The 12,934-nt window shown below is 40.5% G+C and overlaps 1 protein-coding gene across 6 annotated transcripts in view; it reads right to left on the bottom strand.

The window, feature by feature from the left end:
• Nucleotides 1-12,934, bottom strand: part of LOC149192600 (uncharacterized) — an 84,370-nt gene that overhangs the window by 66,435 nt on the left and 5,001 nt on the right. The gene's annotated exons all lie outside the window — the stretch shown is intronic.

Below are 12,934 nucleotides of genomic sequence, written 5' to 3'. Positions count from 1 at the left end.
AGGGATGTCATGTGGTTGTAGGAGTCCTGCTGGATAGCGATGATCAGCCTTCACTTGTTGACATTCAAGACATTAGGTGACAAAATGGACTATGTCGTGCTTCATAGTTGCCCAAAAGAAGAGTTTCTTTGTGTCTGCCTACATCTTCTTCACTCCAGGATGTGCACAATAGAGTGCTCTATGTGACTCTTCGAGGATGGTCCTTCTTATACCCCCTTCCTTAGGTATGTACATTCTCCCTTGAAATCTCAACAGTCCATTTGGTTCAAGGACCTATCCTTGAAACTCTGGTTCTATCTACTTCCCACTCTGGAGTGCTGAGATAACCTTTATATACAAACTATCTTCAAAGAGTTTCTCCAACACACATTCCCTCAAATTTACCTTTAAGGCTACTAGGGAGAAGGTTCATGGTCTCCTGCTTAGTGCATCAGCCACCACATTATCCTTTCCCTTGATGTGTGAGATCTAAAAATCATACTCACTCATGAATTCACTCCACCGCCTTTGTCTAGAATTCAAATCCCTGTGAGTGAAGAGGTGGTTTAGGCTTTGATGATTTGTTCTTAACTCAAATATTCTCCCAATGAGGTAGTGTCTCCAAATATTCAAACCTAACATCACTGCTACTAATTCTAAGTCATGGGTAGCATACAACTCTTCATGTTTCTTTAATTTTCTAAATGCATAAGCTATTACTCCGCCTTATTGTATCAATACTACACCCAATCCTTGCCTCCAAGCATCGATGCAGACAGTGAAGTGTTTTTTGATGTCCAATACTCGAAGGATCGATGCACTAGTTAATAACCTCTTTAGTTCTGTGAATGCAATGTCACATTCGTATGCCCATTCATACTTGACCCCCTTTCGCTGTAATGTGGTGATGGGTTTTGCAATCCTCGAAAACCCTTCCACAAACCTGTGATAATACCCTGCTAGCCCCATAAAACTACATAACTCATGAGCATTTTTCAGTACTAGCCAATCCATTATGGCCTTCACCTTTTCTGAGTGAACTAAAATCCCTACTCCTAAAATGATGTGCCCAAGGTAATGAACTTTCTTTTGAAAGAAGCAAAATTTTGACAATTTTCCATACAATTGATTTTCCCTTAAGCAATTCAATACGACCCTTAGGTGCTTTTCATGCTCCTTTTCATTCTTGGAATACACAAGAATGTCATCTAGAAAAACTTGCACAAATTGGTCCAAACACTTCCTGAACACACCATTCATGAGGCTCATGAATAATGCTGGTGCATTAGTCAAACCAAATAGAACAACTATGAACTCATAGTGCCCAAAACGAGTTCAAAATGTAGATTTTGAGATGTCCTCTTCCTTAATCCTCAATTGGTGGTATCCATATCGTAGACCTATCTTTGAGAAAACCGTTGTTCCCTTCATTTGATCAAATAGGTGCTCTATTCGAGGTATCGGGTACCTATTCTTTATTGTGGCTCTATTGAAGTCCCTATAATCTATGCTTAGCCGTAAGGAACCATCCTTATTCTTGACAAAAATCACTGTGCACTCGAAGGTGAAATACTAGGTTTGATAAATCCCAATTCTAAGAGCTCTTTTTAACTGCATATGCAACTCAAAAAGTTCCAGAGTTGTCATCCTATAGGGTGTCTTATATATTGGTTCTACACCAGGTTTTAGGTAGATTTTGAAATAAATCTCCCTTATAGGAGGTAATCCAGGCAATTACTTAGGAAAAAAATCCTTGAATTCTGACAAAATTGGGTGTTGATCTAGGGAGGGTCCTTTCTGGTCACTTACAGCCTCAACCACATATAGCTTGCAACCTTGTCGGAGACAACATTTTACCTTCATCATCGATATGAATCATAGCAACACTCCTCTCTTGATTCCAAAACTCTCAATTGCCCTACCTTCATCATCTAAACAAATCGCCTTCTTCTTGAAATAGTCTACTAAAGCTTGATGAGCTTCTGGCCAGTCCATTCCAATAATTACATCATACATCCCCAATATTGTGACATATGCCTTCGACTTAGTCATACACACCCCAAGGTTTACTTGACATTGGTCAACACTAGGTCCTATTGCTTGTTTTATCCCAGAATCCATCTCAAATTACTTAAAGTCATCGTGATCATACGCTGCCAACCCACATTTTTCTAATGCAACTAGTTAAATGAAACTATTTGTAGCACCTCAACGAAACAAAATTTCAATTTTTACTTTGTTTATCATACCTTAGGTTTCTACCATGACAGACTGGTGTTCAACTTGCTAGTTATCAACTGCAACATAGATTCGATGGTGGCTACTTAACTCCCCCCTCCATTGGTGCTTCTCCTTCTCTACGGTTGTCACCAGTTTGTAACTTAGGGCAGTCACGCTGGTAATGAGGTCCCCCGCATCCCCAATAACTGATGTGTGGTAGAGCTTGAACTAAATATTGTGGAGTTGTTTGGAAAGAGTCCCTTCCCTTGGGACCTCTGACCCTACATGTTGCTCCTTGCATATGACCTTGATTTGCACGCGCATTTGAAGATGTGGGTAAAGATGCACTAGTAACCATTGACCCCACTATTAGTGTTCTGGGTACAACCTTCTTTCCATATGGCAGTGGCCTCAAACTTCCTCCCCTGGAGAAGGTGCGAGGGGAATTCCCCATAAACCTTCGTTGTTGTGGAAAAATGGGTTTGTTTCCACCCTTTAAGTCTAAGTGTTCTTCAACATAATAAGCATGTTCCATATCTTTGGAAATTGAGGATGGTTTCCACATCCGCATCATTGCCCTAATCTTAGGGTTCAATCCATAAATGAAATGATCCACTTGGTGTTGTTCCATATCCATGTAGGATACACACTGGACCAATTCCATCAATCTAATCTAATATTCTTCTACCGTACGATTTCCATGTACCAAGACATGGAAGGCTCCTACCTATTGTTCTTCATAATATGCTAGTAGGTACCTTTTCTTGATTCTCTCCTCAAATAACTCCCAAGTAACTGTGTCTGGAGTGAGGTGTAGTTGATGCTCTAAGTTACCCCACCAATTCAAAGCACTATCTCTGAGTTGGAATATTGCTATTTTAGCTTTTGAATTGGAATAATGATCACTTAGTGCGAAGCACCTTCTCATTCCTTCTAATCGGGCTTCTACAAGTTCGCTAGCATGACCTCCAACAAACTTTTGGAGCTTAATATTTTAGAGCTCCCTAGTAATTCCTTCACATGGAGGTCCTCTATCAGAGTCTTGTTGGGTTGTGTTATATTCCTTCCATGACTATCCCATGTAGTTAACCAGTGGGTTAGAGGGGGGCTAGAGCCCCCCCTTCGTTGCATCAGTTGTGTAGCGGGGGGGTCACAGGGGGTTTGAGGGGTGTAGGTAACCCCCCTTTATGGGTTTCGGGGTAGTACCTCGAAAATTTTTGTTTTCTGGACCCTATGTTAGGTTGGGCTGACCTACCTATGCTTTTGTGCATGATTTTCGCACATGGTTTTGGACGCAATGGTTTTCGGTCCGTGGTATTGGATGCTTCGGCATGTATAAATATATATTGTAACATTGAAAGGAACATAATGAAAATTCAAGCTGGTAATCCTAGTTTTGGGATCTAGGGGAAAATCTCTGTATATATGTGTTTTATGTGTTATGCTCTCATATTATTTATTTTATGTGTTTTAGAATTCATATGCAAGTAATTTCTGTATGGTGTTACAACCTACATTTGGTATCAAAGTTGTTTTGGCTTCAAGGGGATGCCTTTGTTGCTGATGGGTTTCGCTTGTGCCTGTGGTAGACTCTGTTCAGTGGGAGACCTGCGAGATCGATTCTGGTGGTTAAAGAAGATGATGAGCAGTGGAAAGATAGAGATCGATAAATTGGATGGTTAGAATTTTGAGTTGAGGAAACTAAAGATGGAGGCTTCGTTGGTGGATAAAGATCAGTGGATCGCAGTAGATCTGGGTACTAAACCAATGGGAGTGTTCGATGAGGAATGGAAGAATTTGGATCGGAAGGAAAAGAGCACAATGCAATTGTGTGTCTCAGATTCAGTATTACTGAATGTATCAGGGGAAGCTACGTCGAAGGCTTTGTGGGATAAGCTAGGGACTTTGTACCAATCTAACTCTCCGGTGAATAAATTGTTCCTCCAGAAAAAGTTGTATAACCCAAGGATGAACGATGGAGACTCGATGACAGAGCATCTGAATGCATTTAATACTATGGTAAGTTAGTTATTGTTTGTTGATATTAAAATTTTAGATGAATATAAGTGCATCAGTTTGTTGTGTTCTCTGCCAGATTTGTGGGATAGTCTGGTTATTGTTGGAAATAATACTGAGAGGGGGCGTGAATCAGTATTATCAGATCAGTGAAACCTTTACTAATTTCATACTCAGAAACATATACGCTACTTCAGTTAAGTGAACTCGCGTGTACACGCTACTGTGTCTAAAGCAACTAGCGTATATCTAGAGATCTTATGATTCAGTTAGCTTATCTTCAGTAAATGCATCAGAACATTATTAACCATATTAACAGGAAACAGGTGCAGTATAACAAAACAGATCATCACACAAAAGCCACACACATGAACACCATGATATAAGGTGGAAACCCAATGTGGGTGAAAACCACCTACTGCAATTCGTCTCTTTCCTCTTTAATAAGAAACTTCTTTTACAATGTACTGGTGAAGTCATTTACCAGCACGCAGGCTACAACCTGCAGAGGGCTACAACCCTCTTAGCTCTTGTACTAGCCGATCCATTTACTAGTACGTAGGTGCCTGCCTACAGAATGCTCCAACCTTTACTCGTTCTCCAGCTGCTCCTGGAAGGGAGCTACAACCCCCTGGCTCTTGTACTGGTTGATATGTTTACCAGTATGTAGGTGCTAGCCTACTGAACTCTACGATCTTCCCGGGACCACGTTTCATACATTTTCATACTGGATCCATGAAACTATCACCATTGTAGTACAACCTGCATCATCAATCTCTGAATCACCCAATACTGAATCACTGAAACCCTGTCAACAACAACCAAACAACATAACAACAACCAGATCCAACTCCATCTTAAAACTTCACATTGTATACGCTACTTTGATGAACCCAACCTGCGTGTATACGCTCTTTTAGCAAAGACAACCCGCGTACAGATCTGTAAATTCAAACTTAAACTCCGCAGCTATATCAGACATCAAAACAGACCCAGATCATGACAATAAACATGCGTCAATAGATCTAGTCTATTCACAGTCAAACCATATGAAGATAATCATTCCAAGCCTTGAGATCCCGTTCCATCGTTCATCATCATTCTCCACATGAGTGAAACCTTGGTTCAGATCACCAACCCATAACCAGCATTTGGATCTCACACTTCCTCAGATCTTCATCACTTCGTCAGACACACCCTTTCTTCCAACTTTGCCTAATGATCTTCTCCTTATATAGCCTTAGGCCCTTCACAATACCACGGTCCAAAACCATAGTAACACAATACCATCAACTTCAAAACTAGGGATCGACACGTCTGTCGAGACACTATGGTCCAAAACCATAGGCACAACTTCCAAGGACTAACCGCCATGGACCAAAGATAAGATTTCCACATGTACGCGCTTTTACTGAAGCCAACCTGCGTGTACACGCTGATTTTCCTTAATGAACCTGCGTATATCTCTTTCTTGTCCTGATGTACTGAGATCTATCCTCTGATCAAGTTGCCATCACTTGTACCTGTCTCTGAGTGAGTTGCCATCAAGGACAACACTTGTATCATAATGCCAACAATCTCCCCCTTTGGACTTGACGGCAACCACCACACCAAGTTACTCTCCCCGTTTGACATCAAGGGCAAAGGGCAGACCAAGATATTCTCTTCTTTGGTATACCTTCTGCTGTCCATACTCCCCCTGAGTACCTGCTGAAATCTCCAAATGTGCTCCCCATTTGTGTATGTCAAAGTGTACCAATCTATCCATCCTGCTCTTGCTGAATTGTGCTGTTCATGCTCCCCTTGACTGTAGGTAAGATCTGCAAAAGATGTTCTTCAAGAAGAACAAAGACTTATACATCATAGAAGACCTTCCTATCACCAAAAGACTCAATACATACATTCATCACCCAACCTAGTGGGGATATACCAATATTGACTCATCCACCTAACCATGTGGAGATACATTAAGAGATTACTCATGATAAGACATGAACATTACATCATTCATCCCAGGCATAGTGGGGAAACCAACATAGGCCGTTACATGACCTTGACATCATAAAAGAGATATCACAAAAGAGATACATGACATAGTGATGAAATATCTAGACCAAGACTTATGAAAGCCACCAGCAGCATCATGATCTGTACCATAAGAATCAGCCTGCAATACCATTGATCAAACAACAAGATGTATCATAGACTTTATCAACAACTTCTAACCATAATGCCAACAATGCATTATTTGAAGTATATGCTGCCCCTGAGCCTGTGCCATAAGTATCAAGACATTTCCAGACATCCTCAGCAGACTGTAACTGTTAACCAATAGAGCATATACTGGACTGGATCATATCAGACCCCTTTTCTGAGTCTGTCCCCACTGCTTTTTCACAAATTGACATATACGCGACTTTGCAGTGTGAAACTCGCATATATACGCGGCTTTCCTCCATGAAACTTGTGTATGAGAATTATAACACAGAAGTTCTATACCTTCAGCTCCCCCTGAGTCTGTTAGGTCTGTGCTGTGCTGAGTACCCTGTGCTGTGCCACATCTTTCTGACTGAACTTCCTTCTTCTTCCATATCTTCAGGCATGTTGATGATTTCTTCTTATCATGAGCTCTGTTCCTGCAATCCTTTGCTCTATGTCCAAGCTTGTTACATGGATAGCATCTTACATGTTTCATATTCCTCCGATAGCAATCAGCAGCTTTGTGGCCAAACATATTGCAGGAAAAGCAATATCATTAAAGTACCTTGAATGTGATGATCTTTCTGCATGATGGTCTTGAAACCTTCTTCTTCTACATATGGCTGAAACATGTCCAAGATTATGACATACATAACATTCAACATTATTCATGGGAGGAGTAAAAGATTTTCTTTGAGGAGTCTCTTTTGTTGATTGTTGATGGGGTTGTCCTTTCATCTCCTTGTAGAGCCTTTCAAATTTTGCATTAGAGATTCTTGTCTTACTTTGTGAACCAGATTCACCTTCAATAGACTCATGAAAACCAAGACCAGTTTTGATAGCAGGGGACCTTTGACTACTAAGAATATCATCCAAGGTCTTAGTACTATCTTGAAATCGTAATAGTTTATCTTTTTCTTCTAATTTACTTTTCAAGATATTTACCTCAACTTGATGTTGTTCTTCTTTTTCCAGACATTGCTTCTTCAAGGTCTCTTCAGCTTTCCTTCCTTCATCCAGCTGATGCCTTAGTTTAAGGATCTCGTTTTCTTGCTCTTTATTCAGCGCTAGCAGCATTTGTCGAATTCTGGAGGTACATTCCAACTGATCTTCTAATCTGATGATTTCTTCTTTGAGGGCATTCTCCCTTTTGCTAGGTAGATCTTGCTGATCTACGATTTGATTTGATGCTTCATTTGCTTTTCCATCTTCAATCTGAGGTGATTCAGGATGTGAATACTTGCTTCCACTCAACTGCAGGTTGTCATTGTTCCTTTGAGCTGTCTTCTTCTTCTGACGCTCTTTCTTCCCCATTGTTCTACGAATCTCCTTCAAGCGATCAAGTTTCTCTGAAGGACCTGCTCCGATACCAATTGTTGGAAATAATACTGAGAGGGGGGGGGGGTGAATCAGTATTATCATATCAGTAAAACCTTTACTAATTTCATACTCAGAAACATATACGCTACTTCAGTTAAGTGAACCCGCGTGTACACGCTACTGTGTCTAAAGCAACTAGCGTATATCTAGAGATCTTATGATTCAGTTAGCTTATCTTCAGTAAATGCATCAGAACATTATTAACCATATTAACAGGAAACAGGTGCAGTATAACAGAACAGATGATCACACAAAAGCCACACACATGAACACCATGATATAAGGTGGAAACCCAATGTGGGTGAAAACCACCTGCTGCAATTCATCTCTTTCTTCTTTTATAAGAAACTTATTTTACAATGTACTGGTGCAGTCATTTACCAGCACACAGGCTACAACTTGTAGAGGGCTACAACCCTCTTAGCTCTTGTACTAGCTGATCCATTTACTAGTACGTAGGTTCCTGCCTACAGAATGCTCCAACCTTTACTTGTTCTCCAGCTGCTCCTGGAAGGGAGCTACAACCCCCTGGCTCTTGTACTGGCTGATATGTTTACCAGTATGTAGGTGCTAGCCTACTGAACTCTACGATCTTCCCGGGACCACGTTTCATACATTTTCATACTGGATCCATGAAACTATCACCATTGTAGTACAACCTGCATCATCAATCTCTGAATCACCCAATACTGAATCACTGAAACCCTGTCAACAACAACCAGACAACATAACAACAACCAGATCCAACTCCATCTTAAAACTTCACATTGTATACGCTACTTTGATGAACCCAACCTGCGTGTATACGCTCTTTTACCAAAGACAACCCGCGTACAGATCTGTAAATTCAAACTTAAACTCCGCAGCTATATTAGACATCAAAACATACCCAGATCATGACAATAAACATGCGTCAATAGATCTAGTCTATTCACAGTCAAACCATATGAAGATAATCATTCCAAGCCTTGAGATCCCGTTCCATCGTTCGTCATCATTCTCCACATGAGTGAAACCTTGGTTCAGATCACCAACCCATAACCAGCATTTGGATCTCACACTTCCTCAGATCTTCATCACTTCGTCAGACACACCCTTGCTTCCAACTTTGCCTAATGATCTTCTCCTTATATAGCCTTAGGCCCTTCACAATACCACGGTCCAAAACCATAGTAACACAATACCATCAACTTCAAAACTAGGGATCGACACGTCTGTCGAGACACTATGGTCCAAAACCATAGGCACAACTTCCAAGGACTAACCGCAGGCACAACTTCCAAGGACTAACCGCCATGGACCAAAGATAAGTTTTCCACATGTACGCGCTTTTACTAAAGCCAACCTGCGTGTACACGCTGATTTTCCTTAATGAACCTGCGTATATCTCTTTCTTGTCCTGCTGTACTGAGATCTGTCCTCTGATCAAGTTGCCATCACTTGTACCTGTCTCTGAGTGAGTTGCCATCAAGGACAACACTTGTATCATAATGCCAACAGTTATTACAATAGGTAGCAATACAAATTCCTTGCAATTTGATGAAATAGTCTCATTCTTGCTGATAGAGGATATGAGATGAAAAAATATGGAGAGCCAGAATGGTGATTCCTTGTCTGTACGAGAATAGAAACAAAAATAAGTCGTCGAGTGGGAGATTTAAATCTAGAGAGAGATCTAAATCTCTAGGAAAACATGTAAAGGTGGTGTGCTGGAAATGCGGAAAGAAAGGGCACTACAAAATGGACTCTAAATCTAAAGCTCCTGATAAAGGAAAGGGATCTGATGATGCTCCTTCTACAGAGGCGAAAACCACCTCACATGAAGGTGGGGATGTGTACTTGGCTTCTTCAAGTACACATGTAGATCATGAGGCATGGTTGACTGACTCAAGTGCATCCTTTCACTTCACTCCCCATAGAGAGTGATTCTGCGAGTATGATAGATACAATGATGGTGATGTCTTCTTAGGGGATGATAGGAAGGCTAGAATCATTGGTCATGGAAAAGTAAAGTTGAAGCTACAAGGTGGAAGGATTAGAATACTTCTGGGTGTTCTGCATATTCTTGCATTGGCCAGAAGTCTAATTTCTGTAATCAAACTGGATGATACAGGTGTAAAAATAGTGTTCAAAAAGGATACCTACAAGATGTTCAGGGAGCACTAGTATTGATGCAGTGAGTTCGGATTGGAACTCTATACAAGCTGTAAGGTAAAACTGTTGTTGATGGGTGCAACAACTTTGTGGTTCTTGAAAGGGTAGCATGAAATCTAGTGGTCTTTGGAGAGAAGACCATGTTGTGGCATCAAAGGCTTGGACATATTGGAGAGAAGGGCCTTTGAATACTTCATGGTAAAGGTATGGTAGAAGATATGAGTAATAGCTCTCTGGATTTTGATTTTTGTGAAAATTCTGTATATGGGAAGTAGAATCGGGTGATTTTCCCCTCTGGTGGTAACAGGGCGAAACAGATATCAAAACTTGTGCACAGTGATGTGTTTGAACATGTGAAGGTTCCATCACTGGGTAAGTTTGTGTACTATGTATCATTTATAGATGACTTCTCAACGTCCATCATTGACATATTTCCTTAAGAAGAAATCTGAAGTCTTTGACAGGTTTAAATAATTTAAGGCTCTGGTGGAAAGCCATACAAAGAAGAAGATAAGGGTGTTGATGATAGATAACGGTGGAGAGTTTTGCAGTAAGGAATTTGGAGAATTTTTTAAGAAGTCTGGTATAGCATGGCAGAAGACTACTCCATACACACCTGAGGAAAATGGAGTTGCAGAAAGAATGAACAAGACGTTGATGGAAAGGGAAAGAAGCATGCTCAGTGGTGCCGAGTTAGGATAGGAATTCTAGGCAAAGGCAGTGGAGATAGAATGTTACCTAGTCAATAGATCACCTTCATTAGCATTGGAGGATAAGACTCCAAAGGAGGTATGGACTGGTAAGAAACCCTCTCTTTCACATATGAAGGTATTTGGGTGTGATGCATATGTACATGTTCCAAAGGGGAAAAGAACCAAGTTGGGTAGTAAATCTGAAAAGTGCATCTTTATTGGGTATAAGGATGGTTTAAAGGGTTATAATCTCTGGAACCTAGTAACAAGGAAGGTTATGTACAACTGAGATGTGGTGTTCAAATAGGTGAAAGATGTTATTAAACATGAAGTCCAAGCAAAGAAACTTGAGATGATAGAGTTTGAGCTTAAGAAGGAAGAATCAGAGTCTACAACAGAGGAGGAATCAGAAGATGAAGAGCCAGAAACTTTGAGTGTGAGAAGATCAGTTCGAGAAAGAAGGCAGCTAGGAAGGTATAGTCCATCTACTTTCCGTTCAAATTTTTATTTATTTATTACTGATGATGATCCCAGAACTGTGAAGGAAGCAGTAGATTCAGAGGATGGTAAACTCTGGAAAGAGGCCATGGTTGATGAAATGGCATCTTTGCACAAAAATGAGGTTTTGGGATCTGGTGGAGTTGTCGGCTGGAAGGAAACCAATTGGCAACAAATGGGTGTTCAAGAAGAAGACAAATGCAGAAGGAAAGGTGGAGAAATACAAAGCTTGGTTGGTAGCAAAAGGTTATTCTCAGGTGTCGGGAATTGATTTTGGTGATATTTTTTCTCCTGTTGCCAAGGTAACTTCTATTAGATTACTTTTATCTATTTCTACTTCTTTTGATTTTGAGGTAGAACAAATGGATTTGAAGACAAAATTTCTTCACGGGGATCTAGAAGAGTAAATATACATGAAGCAACCTGAAGGCTTTGCAGTGAAGGGTAAGAAAGAACTAGTGTGCAAGTTAAAGAAGTCTTTGTATGGGTTAAAACAATCACCAAGGATATGGTATAAGAAATTTGATACATTTATATGGGGACTTGGCTTCACCAGAAGCAAAGCAAATCACTGTGTGTAATTTAAATTAATTAGTGACTGTGTTATTTATCTAGTCTTGTATGTGGATGATATGTTGCTTGTTGGAAATGACAAAGAAGTGATCCAGGATTTGAAGACCCAATTGTTCTTCAAATTCGACATGAAAGATCATGGTGCTGCAAACTATATTTTGGGCATGGAAATTAAAAGAGATCAGGCAAAGACAAGCTCTAGTTAAACTAGAGGAAGTATGTCGAGACAATACTGTAGAGGTTTAATATGCAAGATAGTAAACCAATGAAGATTCATATTCATGTAGGTGTGATGTTATCTACTGAACAGTGTCCCAAGAAAGACGAAGAGGAAGAGGACATGTCCCGTGTTCCATATGCAAGTGCAGTCAGTAGCCTGATGTATGCAATGGTCTGTACTAGACTAGACATTGCACATGCAATGGGAGTATTGAGCAGGCTTATGTCAAAACTAGTGAAGGAGCATTGGACAATAGTGAAGTGGGTTTTCAGGTATTTGTGTGGAAGTAGTGATTATGGTTTGTCCTACCAAGGAAGACTAGGATTGGATAGAGTGTTGGATATTCGTAGCTTTCTTGATGCAGACTGGGCTGGAAATCTGGATCAGAGAAGATCTACAAGTGGGTATGTGTTTAACCTATTTGGAGGTACAATCATTTGGATGAGTAAGAAACAATCTATAGTGGCACTATCAACTACAGAGGCGAATACATGGTAGCCACTCATGTAAGAAAGGAAGCAGTTTGGTTGTAGAGATTGTGTTCAAGTATGGGGTTAGTACAGGGAGATATAAGGATAGACTGTGACAGCCAAAGTGCAATTTTCTTGGCAAAGAACCCTACATATCATTCAAAGGAAAAGAACATTGATGTTCAATATCACTTTGTGAGGAATATGATAGAGGGCAAAAAGGTGGTACTAGTAAAGGTGGGCACTTTGAAGAATACTGTAAATGCATTGACAAAATCTGTGAGCTCTGAGAAGTTTCTCATGGTGTAGAGAAACAATGGGCATTGCAGGGCTGGATAAATGACTAAGCTCTCTTGTGGCCCCTTATGGAAAGAAAACAAAAAGCGAGAGAATGTTGGGTTGTGTTATATTATTTCCACGACTAGCCCACGTAGTTAACAAGGGGTTAGAGGGGGGGCAAAGCCCCCCCTTCATTGTGTCAATTGCGTAGCGAGGCGATCATAGGGGGTTTGAGGGGTGTAAGTAACCCCCCT

Source organism: Pinus tabuliformis, chromosome 2_2 (assembly GCF_031772625.1).
Source record: "Pinus tabuliformis cultivar Carrire ecotype Pingquan chromosome 2_2, CPIR1, whole genome shotgun sequence".
NCBI classification, from domain to species: Eukaryota; Viridiplantae; Streptophyta; class Pinopsida; order Pinales; family Pinaceae; genus Pinus; species Pinus tabuliformis.
This window is presented reverse-complemented; position numbering and strand designations above follow the sequence as displayed.